This window comes from Nycticebus coucang, chromosome 9, assembly GCF_027406575.1.
Source record: "Nycticebus coucang isolate mNycCou1 chromosome 9, mNycCou1.pri, whole genome shotgun sequence".
NCBI classification, from domain to species: domain Eukaryota; kingdom Metazoa; phylum Chordata; class Mammalia; order Primates; family Lorisidae; genus Nycticebus; species Nycticebus coucang.
Genome location: NC_069788.1, coordinates 64418478 through 64439391, shown reverse-complemented (window position 1 = coordinate 64439391; position 20914 = coordinate 64418478). Strand labels below are relative to the sequence as shown.

General features: G+C 45.5%; 1 long non-coding RNA gene across 1 annotated transcript in view; it reads right to left on the bottom strand.

Annotated features, from left to right (window-relative positions):
- Positions 1-20582, bottom strand: part of LOC128594866 (uncharacterized) — a 44406-nt gene extending 23824 nt beyond the window's left edge. The window contains exons 1-2 of the long non-coding RNA XR_008382645.1: positions 20238-20582; positions 3302-3390 (exon numbers count right to left, since the gene is read on the bottom strand). This is a non-coding gene — a long non-coding RNA (uncharacterized LOC128594866). The remainder of the gene's footprint in view (positions 1-3301; positions 3391-20237) is intronic.
- Positions 20583-20914: the final 332 nt, after the last annotated feature.

Here is a 20914-nt window from a genome sequence, read left to right as displayed (position 1 = left end):
GGGCAATTGCTTGCAAAAGAACCAAAGGGGAGCAGTACGAAGTCAGCGTGTCCATCTTTTGTCCTCCAGGAAAGCCAGAGGTTCTAACTGTTTACCTAGCATGATGACGCCACTGTACTCTACCCTGTCTCAAAAAAAAAAAATTAAAAAGAAACACTGGGAGGGCGGCGCCTGTGGCTCAGTGAGTAGGGCGCCGGCCCCATATGCCGAGGGTGGCGGGTTCGGACCCAGCCCCGGCCAAACTGCAACAGAAAAATAGCCGGGCGTTGTGGCGGGCGCCTGTAGTCCCAGCTGCTCGGGAGGCTGAGGCAAGAGAATCGCGTAAGCCCAAGAGTTAAGAGGTTGCTGTGAGCCGTGTGACATCACAGCACTCTACCCGAGGGCGGTACAGTGAGACTCTGTCTCAACAAAAAAAAAAAAAAAAAAGAAACACTGGGCCAGACATGGTAACTCATGCTTATAACCTTAGCACTCTGGGAGGCCAAGGAAGGAAAATTGCTTGAGCTCAGGAGTTCAAGACCAGTCTGAGCAAGAGTGAAACCCCATCTCCACTAAAAATAGAAAAATTAGCTGTGTGTGGTGTCAGGTACCTGTAGTCCCAGATACTCTGGAGGCTGAAGCAGGAGGATCTCTTGAGCCCAAGAATTTGAGGTTTTTGTGAGCTGTAGCACCATAGCACTCTAGCCTGTGGCAACAGAGTGAGAATCTATCTCAAAAAATAATAATAAAATAAATTTTTTTTTTTTTTTTTTTTGTGGTTTTTGGCCGGGGCTGGGTTTGAACCCGCCACCTCCAGCATATGGGACCGGCACCCTACTCCTTGAGTCACAGGCACCGCCAAAAAATAATAATAAAATAAATTTTAAAAGAAAAAGAAACGGGCGGCGCCTGTGGCTCAGTCGGTAAGGCGCCGGCCCCATATACCAAGGGTGGCGGGTTCAAACCCGGCCCCAGCTGAACTGCAACAAAAAAATAGCTAGGCGTTGTGGTGGGCGCCTGTAGTCCCAGCTACTCGGGAGGCTGAGGCAAGAGGATCACTTAAGCCCAGGAGTTGGAGGTTGCTGTGAGCTGTGTGAGGCCACGGCACTCTACCGAGGGCAATAAAGTGAGACTCTGTCTCTACAAAAAAAAAGAAAAAGAAACATAAGTAATTTTTTTTTTTGAGAGACAGACACTGTACTGCCCTCGGGTAGAGTGCCATGACATCACACAGCTCACAGCAACCTCTAACTCTTGGGCTTCCGCGATTCTCTTGCCTCAGCCTCCCGAGCAGCTGGGACTACAGGTACCTGCCACAACGCCCGGCTATTTTTTTGTTGCAGTATGGCCAGGGCTGGGTTTGAACCCACCACCCTCGGCATATGGGGCCGGCGCCCTACTCACTGAGCCACTGGCGCCGCCCAGTAATTTTTTATGTTTAAGACAGTATCTCACTTTGTCACCCTGGGTAGATTGCCGTAGCATCATAGCTCACAGCAACCTCAAACTCTTAGACTCAAGTAATTCTCTTCCCTTAGTCTCCCAAGTAGCTGGAACTACAGGTGCCTGCCACAATGCCCAGCTATTTTTAGAGGAGAGGTCTTGCTCTTGCTCAGGCTGGTCTCGAACCTATAAGCTCAGACAATCCACCCACCTCAGCCTCCCAGACTACTAGGATTGCCAGCATGAGCCACCGTGCCTGGCTTCCATAGGTAATTTTTTTTTTTTTTGAGACAGAGTAGGTAGAGTGCTGTAGCATCACAGCTCACAGCAACCTCAAACTTTTGGGCTTAAGCGATTCTCTTGCCTCAGCCTCCCAAGTAGCTGGGACTATAGGTGCCCGCCACACACCCAGCTATTGATGCTGTTGTTGTTGTTGTTGCTGTTGTCATTGTTGTTTAGCAGGCCCGGCCTGGGTTCGAACCCTCCAGCCCCAGCTTTAGAAAAGCTAAAATCACTGTATCACTAGGGCCCCAGTCACTCTGCTAGGGCAGTCTTCTTGAGAAAATAAAACAAAGGAAAAGGGAGAGTCATTTTTCTACTGGCAGGACAATAAGAATCACTGGAAACCTAGAACTGTAGGAAAAAGTGTTCAATAACAAAGAGCAGAGTATGAATAATAGTTAACATGTCTTAAATACGAGCAGCACCAAAAAAAAGTGTACACAATTTAAGCAATCTTATCTATGTATTACTTTTCAAAGTTGAACTGAATGATAGTAGTAGTATGTAGTCTGACATTCACTCAAAAGATGACGTTAGTCAAATGAATGCTGGCATCACCATATGACAGGCATTCAAAGAAAATGATGGCGGCACAGCTGTCACTCGAGAGCACAAGACCATCTCGAAGTGGTATATGAAATCTGAGAACATTGTGGAAACACAGTGACAAGGGAGGCAAGCATGCACTCCATTGCAGCAGAAGCTCCAACACGCCAAAGTCACACCTGTTCATGGTAAGTTTGAGACTCACGGTGCTGTGTGTGCTGTAAACAAGGGAAGAGGGCGGCGCCTGTGGTTCAAGCAGTAGGGCACAGGTCCCATATGCCAGAGGAGGCGGGTTCAAACCCTGCCCCAGCCAAAAAAAAGGAACAAGGGAAGAGCCAGGAGACCTCACAAGGTAGCTTGAGCCGTAGTTACCTGTAATCAGAAACATGTGGTCGCTGGTAGTAACCACTTTGATCACTTCTTGTAACTGCAGAAGTCAGATGCGACTTGTATTCATCTTTTCTTATCAGTACATACTGAGTATGATTACAATTTTAACACAGTTTTTTCATTTTTCTTTTCTTTTTTTTTTTTTTTTCGAGACAGAGCCTCAAGCTGTCACCCTGGTAGAGTGCTGTCGCATCACAGCTCACAGCAACCTCCAACTCCTAGGCTCAAGCGATTCTCCTGCCTCTGCCTCCCAGGTAGCTGGGATTACAGGCACCTGCCACAATGCCCGGCTATTTTTTGGTTGCAGCTGTCACTGTTGTTTGGCAGGCCCGGGCTGGATTCGAACCTACCAGCTCAGGTATATGTGGCTGGCGCCTTAGCTGCTTGAGCCACAGGCGCCGAGCCAGTTTTTTCATTTTTCTTAAAATGTGTATCCGTTCTTTTGGTACCCTCTGTATTTCCACTATCCTCACAACCCTGTGGAGGAGATGCTCTAATGCTATTTTCATTTTACAGGTGAGGAGACGAACAGAGAGAAGAAGAAACTCCCCAAGTTCACGGCAATGGGAAGTACCAAAGCCAGCATTAAAGCCCAGGCGGATACGCATTAACCACCACCCCAACCCCTCTTCCCTGAGCATGCCACGTTCTCCAGACATACCCAGAGGCTGAGGGCTTGGGAGCATAGCAGTGGCCCAAGGGAACTTCAAAGTGCTGCTTCCTCATACGTGACCGGTACAACGTCAACGTCTAGAAGGAGCGGAAGTCCACGGGATAGAGAGAATTAGCCAACAGCAACCACATCAGGAGCAGCACTCAGCACGTCACAGGATCTGTGCAATGCTACGACATGGCAACACACAAGGGCAGCCTCACCCAAGGAAAGCTGGTGGTTGGAGAAGACAGACCAGTCCTAGGAGGGAGGGAGGAGCACATCACTGGTGAGGGCGCCACCCGAGCAGCAACAGCAAGGGAGACAATAAGCAATCAAGAAAGCAACCCTGGTGTACTGGCAGGGAGGAGCAGGGGCGTGCCGATATTACAGGTGGGGCAGGGCACCAGGAGACATCAGAAGGACAGGGATCATCCCCGAGAAAAACAGATATGAGGCAGTCAGGGCAACAGAGTCAACAGAAGTCACAGAAGTCACTCCACCCCACAAGCCAATGAGACCTTCAGATGTTCAGATGAGTCACATGAGTGAATGTCAATTCTGACTTATCTTAGATAGTAGTGTTGAATACTTGGAAACGTTCTCTAGCCCTGGTCTAGTTTGACATCAAAAGTTTTTCTCCTTAGCCGGGCGTTGTGGCGGGCACCTGTAGTCCCAGCTACTCCGGAGGCTGAGGCAAGAGAATGGCCTAAGCCCAGGATTTGGAGGTTGTTGTGAGCTGTGACACCACAGGACTCTACCAAGGGCGATAAAATGAGACTGTCTCTAAAAAAAAAAAAAGGAAAGAAAGAAAAACCAGCCAGGCATTGTCAAGTGCTCATAGTCCCAGCTACTCAGGAGGCTAAAGCAGGAGGATCCCTTGAACCCAACCAAGAGTTTGAGGTTGCTGTGAACTATGATGCCATAGCACTCTACCCAGGGTGACAGAGTGAGACTCTGTCTCAAAAAAAAAAAAAAGGGTGGCACCTGTGGCTCAAAGGGGTAGTGTGCCAGCCCCATATGTCGGAGGTGGGTTCAAACCCAGCCCTGGCCAGAAACTGCAAAAAAAAACTTAAAAAAGAAAAAAATAAGAAGAAGAATGGCTCGGTGCCTGTAGCTCAACGGCTAGAGTGCCAGCCACATACACCGAAGCTGGTGGTTTAGAATCCAGCCCAAGCCTGCCAAACAACAATGACAACTGCAACCAAAAAATTGCCGGGCACTGTGGTGGGCACCTGTAGTCCCAGCTACTTGGGAGACTGAGGCAAAAGAATCGCTTAAGCCCAAGACCTTGAGGCTGCTGTGAGCTGTGACGCCACAGCACTCTACCAAGGGTGACATAGTGAGACTCCATCTCAAAAAAAAAGAAATAAATAAGTTTTTCTCCTAAAAAAAAAAAACAACTAAACAACAGCCCAGAGTCAATGGAACTTGACCTATAGAGGATATTTGCTGCATTTCTATCTTCCTCTGTGCTCTGCTCTGAAGTGCCTTAAATAAAAAAAAAAAAAAAAAAAAAAAAAAAAACAAAGAAAAGAAAAAGGAAAAAAAGAAGCCCTCTATGTCATGATTTTTCCCCGTAGATTAAGAGGCAGAATTAAGACTCTTGTGAAATAACGTTAATTTAAGGACATGGTGACAACTCAGCCAGATAACTTCAGACACCTAGTTTTCATATTCTGGGTGAAGAAAATAATCAGGCAGAGCTAATAAACAGCAGAAGAATAAATAGCTTAATTTATCCTTCAAAGGGAGAGAAACCAGTCAGGCCCAGCTATGGGATCTATCTTGCATGGGTGAAATTGTACTTGTGATTATCATGTTTCTGCTACACAAATTCCCAGTCCCCTGTGGAGCCAGCATATCAGAGGTGAGCCCTTGCCTATTCTATCCCAATTGTCAACTACTCTTGTCATCGCTGAGCTCACGCTGAGCCACCACTGAGCTTGACAGACAATAACAATAACAACAACAAAAAGCCCTGCCAGGAAAATTATTGTTTTTATACACAACATAGAACAGTTTGGTAGACAGTTTGCAAAACATCCACCAACCTGCAAGCATGTTCTCCAGTCCTACCCCATTAGATCCAAGCACGCCCTGAGGACACACAATCCCTCTCTGGGCCACTGTGTTCTTATACAGACATCATGATGAGTAGCACGCTTGCTTCTACTAGCAGCAGCAAAGAAGAATAAGAATGGCAGGGGAATAAAAAACCCAGTAGAGAAATTAAAGCTGGCATATCTTTAAATTCATTCTTATTAAGCAAATAATGACATGATGATAGAAAACTTAGAAAGCACAGATAGAGGGGGAGGCAATATGTGACCTGGTCAGGAAACTAATTTCTATTTCTGCATAATTTATTTCAAAAGATAAGTTGACAAGATACAGCTTCCCAAAGATGACCTGAAAGTTCACTAATACAAAGGAGAACAAATAAATCAGGCAAAACTACCTCAGGGTGTTGGGCACGGTGGCTCACACCTGTAATCCTAGCACTATGGGAGGCTGAGGCAGATGGATTGCTTGAGCTCAGGAGTTGGAGACCAGCTTGAGCAAGAGAATGTCCCTGTCTCTACTAAAAATAGTAAATCTAGCCGGGTGTTGTGGCAGATGACTAGAGCAACTCAGGAGGCTGAAGCAAGAGGATCACTTGAACCCAAGAGTGTGAGGTTGCTGTGAGATATGACACTAGGGCACTCTACCCAGAGCAACAGAGTGAGAGTCTGCCTCAAAAAAAAGGAGTATCTCGTGGTAAACTTACTGAAAGCAATTATATCTGGTGTGTTGGATGCCGCTGGAGTTTTGGGGGAGGCTACATGCACAGGAACAAAATAAAGGTCTGTGTAGAGAACTTACTTCCATATTCCTATTCCAGATGCTCAGAGAAAATAGCATGGGAAAAGCAAAGAGAGGCAGCTGACTCTAAGAGTATGTGGACTGTTAGTATCCAGGCTGGGTACCAAAAACCCAGGGCTCCTTATTTCTCTCCAGCGTCTCCTATCCCATTGGGCTGCAGTCCCCAACCCCCAAGCCTCTAACAGGTACCAGTCTGTGGCCTGTTAGGAACCAGGTCACACAGCAGGAGGTGAGTGGCAGTGGAGGGAGTCACCTTCATCTGTGTTTACAGCTGTTCCCCCTCATTCACATCACAGCCTGAGCTCCACCTCCTATTAAATCAGAGGCACTAGATTCTCATAGGAGCTGGAACCCCGCTGTAAACTGAATATGTGAGGGATCTATGGTGCACACTCCTTGTGAGACTCTAATGCCTGATGATCTGAGGTGGAGCTGTAATGCACTTGAATCATCCCGACCCACACCGTGCCACCCCACCCCTCATCCATGGAAAAATTATCTTCCATGAAACTGGTCCCTGGTGCCAAAAAGGTTGGTGACTGCTGCTGTAGGACACAGGTTTCTACAGGGTAATTGCAAGAAGGTTGCAAATCCATACTCATTCCAAGTAGTTTCCAGCAATAAGATAATTAAAAGTATAATGACTATCACATGAGGCTGATTAAATTCTTTGATATTAACGAGGGGTCCTCACGCTTATAAAGTTTGAGGCCATTACTCTAGTCTGTGTTTGACGCCTAAGGTTTGGGTGCTTAAGTAATCTCCCGTCTAGATTCTACACGGCCTCCCACAGAGGATGTAGCCAGCAGTCTTCACTCTAGGGGGCCTTAGGCACCTCACTTCTCAGTGTAAGGCCGCAGTTCCTCCTTAATACTGGAATATCTAGCCCCAACAGCAATTCTGGGAATAGTGGGGTAAGATGTATCAATTCCCTAGAGACATTCATTTCAAAAGAGAATGTTACCTTAATGATGTTAGGTTTTCTCAAGAACCCTAATTACATATCACTTGCTAAATATGTGATTCTCTAATCACAGAAAAGCTATTGCAAGTCTGCCAAACGGATAATTTCTCACATGGAATTAGGTTCTCAAGATTCATGATTTCTATTTCCAGGTCTGCCATCAGAGTCTGATCTATTTGTTCAATCTGAGATTTTCAAGAGGCAAAATGGATTAAAATTTCACACTATTGAGAATGTTTGCAGTTTCTTAGCGGTGCTATAAATACCAAGTTTGTTCATATAAAAAGGTAACATCACAATATTTGTCTTTTTTTTTTTTTTTAATGTTGGGGATTCATTGAGGGTACAATAGACCAGGTTACACTGATTACATTTGTTAGGCAAAGTCCCTCTTGCAATCGTGTCTTGCCCCCAAAAGGTGACAATATTTGTCTTTTAAAAAGACAATTATAAAGTAAGTATTTGATAATGTATTGAAATATTTATTTAAAATCTACCATGTAAAAGAAATAATTTATTTCATTACTTTTTCATCCATAAAAGCTAATTATGTCAACTTAATCCGGGAAATTGCTGGCCAAATATAATGTAGCATATTGTGCCTAATGAGATTCTAACCAGCAGAAAATTATAATAGGATTTGATGCCAGAGATTTGGGTTCAATCTCAGTTATGCCACTTATAGACCTCCACCATATTGGCTTAAGTCATTTTCTTTCTTTTTTTTTTTTTTTAAAGACAGAGCCTCACTTTCTTGCTCTTGGTAGAGTGCTATGGTGTCATAGCTTACAGCAAGCTCAAACTCTTGGGCTCAAGTGATTCTCTTTTTTTTTTTTTTTTGTAGAGACAGAGTCTCACTTTATGGCCCTCGGTAGAGTGCCATGGTATCACACAGCTCACAGCAACCTCCAACTCCTGGGCCTAAGCGATTCTCTTGCCTCAGCCTCCCAAGTAGCTGGGACTACAGGCACCCACCACGCCCAGCTATTTTTTGGTTGCAGTTCAGCAGGGGCCGGGTTTGAACCCACCACCCTCGGTATATGGGGCCGGTGCCTTACCGACTGAGCCACAGGCGCCGCCCAAGTGATTCTCTTGACTCAGCCTCCCAAGTAGCTGGGACTGCAGTTGCCTGCCACAATGTCTGGCTATTTTTAGAGACAGAGGTCTCACTCTTGCTCAGGCTGGTCTTGAACCTATGAGCTCAGGCAATCTACCTACCTGGGCCTCCCAAAGTGCTGGGATTACAGGCATGAGCCACCGCATCTGGCCTTTAAGTCATTTTCTTTATTTCTTTTCTCTCTCTTTTTTTTTTTTTTTTTTTAAGATGGAGTCTCTGGTCTCCTGCCAGACCCACATACGGAGGGTAGTGGGTTCAAACCCGGCCCCGGCCAAACTGAAACAAAAAAATAGCCAGGCGTTGTGGCGGGTGCCTGTAGTCCCAGCTGCTCAGGAGGCGGAGGCAAGAGAATTGCCTAAGCCCAGGAGTTGGAGGTTGCTGGAGCTGTGATGCTACGGCACTCTACCCAGGATGATAAAGTGAGACTCTGTCTCTACTAAAAAAAAAGATGGAGTCTCCTCTGTTGCCCCTAGACTACATTGGTATCATCATAGCTCACTGCAAACTTGAACTCCTGGACTCAAGCAATCCTCACAACCTCAGCCTGCCAAGCAGTTGAGACTACAGGTGTACCACAACACCCAGGTAATTTTTTCTATTTTTATTAGAGTCAAGGTCTCAATGGTGTCCAACTCCCAAGCTCAAATGAGCCTCCACCTCAGCCTCCCAGAGTGCTGGGATTACAGGCGTGAGACACCTCGCCCAGCCTTCTTCATTTCTAAATAATAGTAATCCCAAAGTTGCAAAGAGGATTGACTCTAATAATTCATGGGGAAGCAAAAGTACTATACTAATATTAACTATTACATTAGTGCACATCCAGTCATTCTTCCAGTTGAGCCAGCTAGTCAATAACTAACCTTAACTAGGGTGAGGTACAGGCAGTGGGAACAGTGACCCCAGCCCTACTAGAAATGTCTGTCAACCTCTGTATGACTCTTACTATCAGCAATCCCCACCACAAGAAACAAAAAGTCAAAGTAGCACCTGTGGCTCAGTGAGTAGGGCACTAGCCCCATATATGGAGGGTAGTGGGTTCAAATCCGGCCCCAGCCAAACTGCAACAAAAAACTAGCCAGGCATTGTGGCGGGCGCCTGTAGTCCCAGCTACTTGGAAGGCTGAGGCAAGAGAATTGCCTCAGCCCAAGAGCTGGAGGTTGCTGTGAGCTGTGATGCCACCACACTCTACCGAGGATGACAAACTGAGACTCTATTTCTAAAAAAAAAAAAGAAAGAAAGAAACAAAAAGCAGCACCCCCGCCCCCACCAAAAATGGTTATAGGTCCTCACCATAAGCCCCTTAATGCTAGCTTAGTAGTTGACAATTGTTGAAATTTTTTTTTTCATAAAATCCCATCATCAGAATTATATAGTAGGCTAAAAAACTCACTGCTTAGAAATTCTTGCAAGGATTACCATCCGTATCTTGAAAAACAAAAGAAATAAGATAGTACATTCATTACAACAAAAATATTCTTCCTCCCTCATTGCTAGCATTTGTTTTATTACATATATCATCCTTTCTTTTTCTTTTTTTTTTTTTTTTCAGACAGAGTCTCACTGAGTTGCCCTTTGTAGAGTGATGTGGCATCACAGCTCACAGCAACCTCAAACTCTTGGGCTTAAGTGATTCTCTTGCCTCGGCCTCCCAAGTAGCTGGGACTACAGGTGCCCGCCACAACACCTGGCAATTTTTTTTTTCTTCTTTTTTGGTTGTAGTTGTCATTGTTGTTCAGCAGGCCCAGGCCAGGCTCAAAATTGCCAGCTTTGGTATATGTGGCTGGCACCCTATTCACTGAGCCACAGGTGCCAAGCCTACATATATCATCCTTGCACTTGCTATGACACCAAAGTTACATCAATGACCATTTGCCTGTCTCATTAAAATAAAGGTTAATCCTTAAGTATTTTTCAAAGTTTTTGAAAAGAAAAATTTATATCTAGATAGCACATTTTTAAATATCAACACAAGGGTGGCGCCTGTGGCTCAAAGGAGTAGGGCAACGGCCCCATATGCCGGAGGTGGCAGGTTAAAACCCAGCCCCGGCCAAAAACTACGAATAAATAAATAAAGCTTTTTTTAAAAAAAAAATCAACACAAAACTGCAAGTTTTAGAACATACAGAAGCCCTGAGGTCAAATATCTCCCCTCCACAAGTTATTACCACCTGAGTTACAATCAAGTCAAGCCACTGACTATCCACGCATCTATTTAAACTTTCATCCAAAAAGGAGCTTCTCATTTAATATATTTTTTTTTCTTTTGTAGAGACAAAGTCTCACTGTACCGCCCTCGGGTAGAGTGCCATGGCGTCACACGGCTCACAGCAACCTCTAACTCTTGGGCTTACACGATTCTCTTGCCTCAGCCTCCCGAGCAGCTGGGACTACAGGTGCCCGCCACAACGCCCGGCTATTTTTTTTTGTTGTTGCAGTTTGGCCGGGGCTGGGTTTGAACCCACCACCCTTGGCATATGGGGCCGGCACCCTACTCACTGAGCCACAGGCGCTGCCCTGATTTAATATTTTTTTATATAACTGTTTTTTTTTTTTTGAGACAGAGTATCACCTGGTCACCCTCAGTAGAGTGCTATGGCATCTTAGCTCACAGCAACCTCAAACTCTCAGGTTCAAGCGATCCTCTTGCCTCAGCCTCCCAAGTAGCCGAGACCACGGGCACCTGCCACAATGCCCAACTATTTTTCTTTTTTTTTTTTTTTTTGTAGAGACAGAGTCTCACTGTACCGCCCTCGGGTAGAGTGCCGTGGCGTCACACGGCTCACAGCAACCTCTAACTCTTGGGCTTACGCGATTCTCTTGCCTCAGCCTCCCGAGTAGCTGGGACTACAGGCACCCGCCACAATGCCCGGCTATTTTTTGGTTGCAGTTTGGCCGGGGCTGGGCTTGAACCCGCCACCCTCGGTATATGGGGCCGGCGCCCTGCTCACTGAGCCACAGGCGCCGCCCGCCCAACTATTTTTCAGAGACAAGTTCTTTCTCTTGCTCAGGCTTGTCTGGAACTCATGACCTCAGGCAAACTACTTACATTGGCCTTCTAAGTGCTGGGGTTACCGATATGAGCCAGGACACCTGCCTTTATGTAACATTTTAAAGCAATATATTTTTGCTATGAAAGAAAGATGTAATTATAAACATTTATAAATAATAAAAATTTTGGTCATAATCTCACCAACAAAAGATAATCAGTAACATTTTGCCACAGACATCTACAGTCTTTTTCTTTTTCTGTGAGAATGTAAGTTCTTGGCTCAGTGCCCATAGCTCAGTGGTTAAGGCACCATGGCCTGCTAAATTAACAATGACAACTACAACAAAAAAATAGCCCAGCATTGTGGCAGCATCTGTAGTCCCGACTGCTTGGGAGGCTAAGGCAAGATAATCACTTGAGCCCAGGAGTTTGAAGTTGCTGTGAGCTGTGACGCCACAGCACTCTACCAAGGGGCAACATGGTAAGACTCTGTCTCAAAAAAAACAGATGTAAGTTCTTAAAGAACAATGCAATCATAGGTACATGGGTTTTTAACCTTGGTTTTTAACCATGATTTCGACTTTTCATGTCATGAAATGTTCCTCTGCAGTACCTTTTCTTTTTTTTTTTGTAGAGACAGTCTTACTTTACCGCCTTCGGTAGAGTGCCATGATGTCACAGGACTCACAGCAACCTCTAGCTCTTGGGCTTCCACGATTCTCCTGGCTCAGCCTCCCAAGTAGCTGGGACTACAGGCCACTACGCCCAGCTATTTTTTGGTTGCAGTTCAGCCTGGGCTGGGTTTGAACCCGCCACCCTCAGTATATGGGGCCGGCACCCTACTCACTGAGCTACAGGCGCCACAGGTGCCACACCTTTTTTTGAGAAACAGAGTCTCACTCTGTTGCCCCAGACTAGAGTGCTCTGGCATTAGCCTAGCTCACAGCAACCTCAGACTCTTGAGTTCTAGTGATCCTCCTGCCTCAGCCTCCCAAGTAACTGGGACTACAGGTGCCCACTACAATACCTAGCTCACTTTTCTATTTTTAGTAGAGATAGGGGTCTCTCTTGCTCAGGCTGGTTTCAAACTCCCTGAGCTAAAGTGATCCTCCTGGCTTCACCTCCCAAAGTGCTAAGATTATATGTGTGAGCCACTGCTCCTGGCCTTTCAGTACCATTTTGAATGATGTTATGATATCCCACTATACAGACTATGTGTTATCTAACCAACCTTCTGTTGCTGGCCATGTAAGTTGTTTCAAACTTGCATTATTATAACCAGTGCTGAGATGGACATCCTTACAAATATGACTTCAGGTACATCCACAATTGTCTCCGCAGAAGAAATTCTAGAGGCAAAACTGCTGAGTCAAGGGGTATATAAAAGTTTGATTTTGACACATACCTGTGCATTTTTGTTTTCCAAAACAAGATTCAGAAGTCTTGCAATAGGCCCAGAAATCTCAAAAGTATTTTGTGACTACTGGTCATAAAAACTAAACGTATGCGGGTGGCGCCTGTGGCTCAGTGAGTAGGGCGCCAGCCCCATATGCCGAGGGTGGCGGGTTCAAGCCCAGCCCCGGCCAAACTGCAACAAAAAATAGCCGGGCGTTGTGGTGGGCGCCTGTAGTCCCAGCTGCTCGGGAGGCTGAGGCAAGAGAATCGCGTAAGCCCAAGAGTTAGAGGTTGCTGTGAGCCGTGTGACGCCACGGCACTCTACCGAGGGCGGTACAGTGAGACTCTGTCTCTATAAAAAAAAAAAAAAAAAAAAACTAAACGTATGGCAGCACCCGGAGCTCTGTGGGTAGGGCACTGGCCACATACACAGAGGCTGGCAGGTTCGAACCTGGCCCAGGCCAGCTAAAACAACAATGACAACTGCAACAAAAAAATAGCCGGGCGTTATGGCGGGTGCCTGTAGTCCCAGCTACGTGAGAGGCTGAGGCAAGAGAAACACTTAAGCCCAAGAGTTTGAGGTTGCTGTAAGCTGTGATGCCATAGCACTCTACCCAGGGTGACAGCTTGAGACTCTGTCTCAAAAAAAAAACAAAAAAACTAAACATAGACCTAGTTCTGTTTTCCTCTCATTGGCAGACAAGTAGGAAGCATCAAGCAAAGAAATTCATCATTTAGCAAAACAATTATTTAAATAAATTTTCAAGAACCTACCATGCCAGGTTCATAGTAGTTCCTTAATCAATGTATTTTCAGCAAACCCCAGGCCCCCACTGTCATGCAGTTTTATTGTTAGAGCAGAGCTGTGTCTGCTGGATCTCTTAGCATGTTCCATACTAGAAGAAATACCAGCTAGTTCCCTTTTCCAAATTTTCCCCAGAACTATCTACATATATGCAAAACCAAAATAAAAATCTAAACACAGCCAGGCACAGTGTAATCACAGGTGGATCACACCTGTAATCCCGGCACTGTGGGAGGCCAAGGCCAGTGGATTTCTTGAGCTCAGGAGTTCAAGATCAATCTGAGCAAGAGCAAGACCCTGTCTCTAAAAATAGCCAGGCGTTGTGGCAGGCGCCTATAGTCCCAGCTACTCAGGAGGCTGAGGCAAGAGGATCTCTTGAGCTCAGGAGTTTGAGGTTGCTGTGAGCTATGATGCCACAACACTCTACCCAACTCGACAAATTGAGACTCTGTCTCAATAAAAAAAATCTGAATACAATCTAAATAAATTTTTCATCCAATGCCTAGAATTAGTTTTAAATATCACCTAAAGGGACTCATTTTCTATGTACTTATGTATAGAGATAATGAAACAATATCCCCACATAAAAAAAAAAAAAAAACAACAATATCCCCACATAAATTCTGTAAGGAACCAGGCAAGGTGGCTCACGCCTATAATCTCAGCACTCTAGGAGGCCAAGGCAAGAAGGATCGCTAGAGGTTTGGAGTTTGAGACCAGCCTGAGCAAAGCAAGACTCCTTCTCTAATAAAAATAGAAAAAAATTGCCAGGCGTGGTCACTCGAGCCTGTAGTCCCAGCTGAGTTTGAGGTTGCTGTGAGCTAAGACGAGGACACTGCACTCTAGTTGGGGAAACACAGCAAGATTCTATCTCAAAAAAGTGATTAATTAATTAATTAATTCTGGAAGCACCAAAAAGTTAAATCACCCTCATCTTTCTTAATGAAATGCAACTGTGGAAAATAAACTATAGTATTATAAATACAACAGAACCTCCATAGTCAACCACCTCCCTACATGGACTACTTCCTTAAATTGACTCAATTTTTAAGTCAACTGCCTTTAGGTCCTGCCTCAGCCTCCCAAGTAGTTGGGACTATAGGCACCTGCCATGATGTCCAGCTAATTTCTCTGTTTTTAGTAAAGGCAGAGTCTTGCCCTTGCTCAGGCTGGTCTCGAACTCCTGAGACAGCCCATGTACTACACGTACTCAATGACAGTTCCTTATGTTGACCACCTCCATATGTTAACCCAGTTTGCTAAATCCCTTGGGTGGTCAACTTACAGAGGTTCTACCTTTAATAAGAAATATTTTGGCCTGTGTTTCAGAATTATTGCTAATTTAAGTGCCCAAAATATCCCTTCCTATACACATGGCTACATATTTATCACCCTGAAATTGCCAGCCTAACACTCTCTTCCACTCTTGCTATTTTCCAAGGAGTTAGAAAAGGTTTGTAGCAAAAAGAATTGAGAGAATACTTGAAGATTTAGGAAACTTTGACATCTTTTCCACCATCATCAAAAAGTAATTTTTTACACTCTGGGAGACCAAGGCAGGTGGATTGCTTGAGCTCACAAATTCAAGACCAACCTGAGCAAAAAGAAGGCCCCATCTCTAAAAAAAGCTCGGCATTGGGCGGCACCTGTGGCTCAGTGGGTAGGGCACCACCCCCATATACCGAAGGTGGCAGGTTCGAACCCGGCCCCAGCCAAACTGCAACAAAAAATAGCTGAGCGTTGTGATAGGCACCTATAGTCCCAGCTACTTGGGAGGCTGAAGCAAAAGAATCACCTAAGCCCAGGAGTTGGAGGTTGCTGTGAGCTGCGATGTCACAGCACTCTACTGAGGGTAAAAAAGTTAAACTCTGTCTCTAAAAAAAAAAAAAGCTGAGCATTATAGTAGGCACCTGTAGTCCCAGCTACTTGGGAAGCTGAAGCAAGAAGATTGCTTAGGGGCGGCGCCTGTGGCTCAGTCGGTAAGGCGCCGGCCCCATATACCGAGGGTGGTAGGTTCAAACCCAGCCCCGGCCAAACTGCAACCAAAAAATAGCTGGGCGTTGTGGCGGGCACCTGTAGTCCCAGCTACTCGGGAGGCTGAGGCAAGAGAATCGCTTAAGCCCAGGAGTTGGAGGTTGCTGTGAGCTGTGTGAGGCCACGGCACTCTACCAAGGGCCATAAAGTGAGACCCTGTCTCTACAAAAAAAAAAAAAAAAAAAAAAGATTGCTTAGACCCAAGAGTTGGAGATCGCTGTGAGTTATGATGCCACAACACTCTACTGAGGGTGACAAAGTGAGACTCTGTCTCAAAAAAAAAAGGAATTTTGGCTCAGCACCCGTAACACAGTGGTTACAGCGCCAGCCACATACAATAAGGCTAGCAGGTTCAAACCTGCCCCAGGCCTGCTAAACAATAATGACAACTGCAACAAAAAAAATAGCCAGACATGGGCAGTGCCTATGGCTCAAACGGGTAGGGTGCCAGCCCCATATGCCAGAGGTGGTGGATTCAAACCCAGCCCCAGCCAAAAACTGAAAAAAAAAAAATAGCCAGAAGGGCGGCACCTGTGGCTCAAGGAGTAGGGCGCCGGTCCCATGTGCCGGAGGTGGTAGGTTCAAACCTAGCCCTGGCCAAAAAAAAAAAAAAAAATAGCCAGACATTGTGGTGGGTGCCTATACTCCCAGCTACTTGGGGGGCTGAGGCAAGAGATCACTTAAGCCCAAGAGTTTGAGGTTGCTGTGAGCTGTGATGTCACGGCAGTATACCAGGGGCAACATAGTGAGACTCTATCTCACAAAAAAAAAAAAAAAAGGTAATTTTTTAGAAACAAGTACCACTCTGGAAATGCCTTGATTGTTTGGCAGACACTATCCTTTCCACAAGCGCATAAATCTAACACAGGAAGCATTGTCATGAGGTGTCAGAACAAGTTACTACTGAATGGGGCCGCCAGTGCTACTGAAGGGGCTCCTACTTGTGTATATTTGAAATTACACACTTGTAATCTCACCGTCATGGCAGAACTCTGTCCTTGGAAAGAGAATAAAGGTTATGGCTCCTCTTAAGACCATGGGGAGCACACAGCCCATGACTGGTACCATCTTCTCCATCACATTGGGTACTGAGGAATCTTGAAAGTACCCCCAAATGAAGGCATCTGAAGCAGCCTTAGAAGAGTGACTCTATGACCTTTTCTTGCCTTCCTGCCTCTAGCCCCTCATTCTCCCTAGAGTCTGGCCATAGAAAATGGAATCGCTCGGCCAGGTGCGGTGGCTCACACCTGTAATTATAGCACTCTGGGAGTCCAAGGCGGGTGGATTGCTTAGCTCACGAGTTCAAGGCCAGCCTGAGCAAAAAGTGAGACCCTGTCTCTACTAAAAATAGAAAAAACTAAGGCAAGAGAATTGCTGGACCCCAAGAGTTGGTGGTTGCTGTGAGCTATTACGCCACGGCACTCTACTCAGGGAAACAGCTTGAGACTCTGTCTCAAAAAAAAAAGAAAAGAAAATAGAATCCCTCTTCCCTAAAGCCAGTCATAAAACCTAAAAATATTACTCTAATTTTTTGCCTGTCTATGTAAAAACTGGCCCTAAAGAAATTATCTGACCTATCTTGTTTCACTATACGTCATGAACCCCATTCCAGAGAGGGACTCTGCATCACACCCAAAAGGAAGGAATGCTGCACAGACAGGCCAAGAAGAACTGAGGCAGAACAGGCCTGGCTGCGTTCTCTAACTCAGTCCCTCAGCATTAGATTATACCCTTTTATCTAATCATATTTCTTTTTTTTTCTTTTCTTTTTTTTTTTTTTGAGACAGAGTCTCACCACGTGGCCCCCAGTAGAGTGCTGTGACATCATAGCTCACAGCAACCTCAAACTCCTAGGCTTAAGAGATTCTCTTGCCTCAGCCTCCCAAGTAGCTGGGATTGCAGGTGCTCACCACAACACTCAGCTATTTTTTGTTGCAGTTGTCTTTGTTGTTTAGCTGGCCTAGGCTGGGTTGGAACCCGCCAGCCTTGATGTATGTGGCCGGTGCCTAACCACTGAGTAACGGGCACCAAGACTATCTAATTGTATTTCTACATGACTGTGCAACATGGCTATGCATGGCTAAGCATAAAAATGGACAGTTTTTCTTTATCTTTGGGCCTTTATTCTGAAGGCTCTTGTGTCAGATAAAACTGTTATCAAATGGATATATATGCCTTTTCTCCTATTAATCTGCCTTTGGTGAGGTTGATTTTTCAGTGAACTTTCAGAGGGCCAAGGGCAAGTTTCCCTCTTCCTTTCTACAGGAGGGATCAGGTCTTACTCTTCTTTGCAGGACTGAATGGACTAGCACTGTGCACCACCAAAAGCTGTGCCTGCTAAAGGGTGCCAGGACAGCAACAGCGATAACTATTGCCAAGACCTTAACTCTGTTGACCAGTCAGGGATAGCCCTGGGGAAACGCTGTAGCATTAGAATGCTCTCTTTGCATTCCACACTTCCTCCACAGCCAGGCCTGGTGCCCCTGCCTAGTAATGTGGGAGGCTGAAGAGCGAGGATCCCCTGAACGCTGGCCCACTCTGCCTTGAGAGCTCTGAAACAAGATTTTATTTTCTCAAGACTCCATCTACAGGGGGTGAACAGATCGAGTCACACTTGTATTTCAATCCCAGTTCACCTCTCTGAACCTTAACTTCCTCGTCTATAAGATGAAAATAATATTTCTTTCCTACATCAAGTTATACAAATTATTTAACACAGAGCCTGGCAGAGTACTTCATAAGGAGTAGGTAATACTATTATAATTGAAGTCCACAAAGGAATCCCAGCAGTGCAGATTGGTGAAGGAAAATAAAAGTTGAGGGAGTCTCTGTCAGAAACAGCTAAGTGAGGTTCAGGCACGGTGGCTCACATCTATAAACCTAGCACTTTGGGAGGCCAAGGCAGGTGGATCACCTGAACTCAGGAGTTCGAGACCAGCCTGAGCAAGAACAAGACCCTGTCCCTACAAAAATAGAAAAAAGAAAAACTAGCCGGGCATTGTAGCAGGCACCCGTAGTCTCGGCTACTCGGGAAGCTGAGGCAAGAGGATCACAGGAACCTAGGAGTTTTGAGGTTGTTATGAGCTATGACACCAGGACACTCTAGCCTGGGGCAACGGAGTGAGATTCTGCCTCAAAAAAAAAAAAAAAAATAGCTAAGTCAGGTCTCATTCTTTTATCTAAGTCAATTAAAGTGATCATGATAGGAAGATGACACGTATGTTGAGTGGTTATGAGAAAGAAATCCTATTTTAGCAGGGATGGCTAATGATTTAGGTTCAAAATACTTTCTAGAGGAAAGTTTTTCCAAAAAAAAAGGGGGTTGGGGAGAAGGAGGAACCCATGTCATCTTAGCACAGTCTCTTTCTTTCTCTCTCATACACACAGAGCACTCAAGCATTCCTGAAGTTGATAAAATTGTGACCCTAATACATTAAGAAAAATGCCCAAAACTAGCCAAGAGTGAAAATGAACAGGACTGAGTAATAAATTAGGGACCCCCCTCACTCTGCTTCTACCACCCACAGGCCTGAGGGAGGGGGAGGCGGAATACAGTCCATATGGAGGCTTCGGATCGAGAGGCCCCACTCCCTGCCCTCTGCGCACAGGCACGCCCTCCCCCAGGTGACTCCAGGCCCGCGCATCCAGGGGGCACTGTGTAAACATTAGCTGGTGCAGATGGAATGAGCAGATGTCCAGAGTGCCGCACCCAGGCTGTGAAGGACAGGTAGTGAAAGTGAGAAGGAGGCGTACAGGGGAACAGGCTCCCCGTTTTCCTGCCCCTTCGGTAGGTCCTTGAGTGGTTCCTACTGACATTTGAGGACTCCCTTCCTCATGCCTTGCCTTATCCTGTGACTCTCAGTATTGGAGGATACGGAGCCAGTGCAGACTGGAGTTTACCTAATCCTACCCCTCCATGTGACAGACGAGAAAACAAGGGCCTGGACGCCTCAATGGAGTTGACCAACTTCACACACTAGCTTATTGCAGAACTGGAAAGAGATTCCAAGTCTTCCCCCTTTTAGATCAGTTCTCCTTTTTTATATTCTCCTGTATGTTCCCACTTTAGTCATCTTTAGTATGACTAAAGATCAGTTATCCAACTTCTCATCAAATACCACATGCCAGACCTTGCAGTACAGGCATTGGAAACAGTAAGATTCTCCTATAGAAATAATAAAATAGGGCAGCGCCTGTGGCTCAAAGGAGTAGAGTGCTGGCCCCATATGCCGGAGGTGATAGGTTCAAACCCAGCCCCAGCCAAAAACTGCAAAAAAAAAAAAAAAAGAAAAAGAAATAATAAAATATATCTCTGAAGATGTCCAAAAAAATTATTCTGAGAGATACTTGCCCTTCAACGTCAAATAATTGGTAAGCACCTACTATGTGCCAAATTCCATCCTGGTGCCAGAAAAGAAAGAAATGAATAAGACATTCTCCCTCCCCTCTGTGGGGCAGTCCTGGTTTAGACTAGATTCCGCTGAGATGGATAAACAGAGAGGAGACTCAGACCATGAATGAACATGGAATAAACACAGATAATAAATAGACAAGATTAAATATTTAGATTATGTATTGGCCAGGGGTTAAGTGGATTAATGGAGTGATGAGTTGGGCAGAGTTATGGGATTTCTATGTTTAGACAGAGTGGATTAGATCGTCCAGCGTATGGAAATGCAAACCGAAACTGCTATAATCAGCATTAACACCCTGTATTCCTCTGCAGAGGTGCCTTTCTGTCAAAGGGTGGAAGAGGGAGGACAGACGATGTCTCACCCATCTTTATGACGTCCTGGTGAGTCAGAGAGCCAACACTGTCATTCCCAGGCTCCTGGGGAGGAAACAGATCCAGGGCAGGGAGTGGGAAAGTGAAGAGCCTCCTCTAAGATCCAGTCCTGGCTCCTGGTCACCTCCAGCCCAAATGCTTTCCCAGAGCACTTGGGCAATCCTAACAGGCAAAAAGACAATGATTCACTGTACCACGGTCCTTTTGATCTTTTCCTCAAAGGGAGAGGATTTGTGAGTTGTAATTATTTCCTTGTAATTATTTCCCAACTTCAAATGTGTATCACTGAGTCTCTACAGAGCGTAAGTTTCTTAAGGGCAGGGATCTACCTTGCCTGCCCCCAGTCACTTTGCAGAGTAGCCACAAAACACTGAAGATATGGTACATGCTCTATGCTGTGTTGCTGCAAGAGCAAATAGTCTAAAGAAGAAATCACAGGAAAAAGAAGGTTGTGCTGTCAATTAGGCACAGTTCTCACTGCCCATTCATTTCCTGTCCTGCATACCTCCTGCCCCTAGGGAGCTTGCTCCTGAAACAAGTCTCTGCCTGGTCAGTGACTCATTGAGATGCCCCTGAAATCACTTGCTTGACTCCACGGTCAACAGAAACAAACAGGGGGTATTCATGAAGAAGTGTGAGATCTTGCTACTTTGTCTTTCCAGAGACA